We start from the raw sequence: 317 nt of genomic DNA, 5'->3' as shown, positions 1-317 counted from the left end.
GTAAGGCTATGCAAAATGGGCAGACAGGGTGACTTCTCTTGGCCAATGGCTTTGGCAATGTGGCGATACACTTCACGAGCAGACAGAAAAACGCAACACAGCTGAAATGAGAAGCAGACTGTCTGGCCTCCTCTACATCCATGGTGCAGGAAATCAGCCTGTGGTACCCTTCACACAAAAGATGAAAAGTGACATTTTTATTTGAATGTATTTGAATAATGTTTACTATCTCAGAGAGTCGGTCAAGCCGGGTTAGCAAGTCTTCACACAACAGACCAAAATGAAAGAAAATTGTATTTCATGAATTCGTATAATTT

This window comes from Littorina saxatilis, linkage group LG4 (assembly GCF_037325665.1).
Source record: "Littorina saxatilis isolate snail1 linkage group LG4, US_GU_Lsax_2.0, whole genome shotgun sequence".
NCBI lineage: Eukaryota > Metazoa > Mollusca > Gastropoda > Littorinimorpha > Littorinidae > Littorina > Littorina saxatilis.
Note: the sequence above shows the minus strand (reverse complement) of the source record.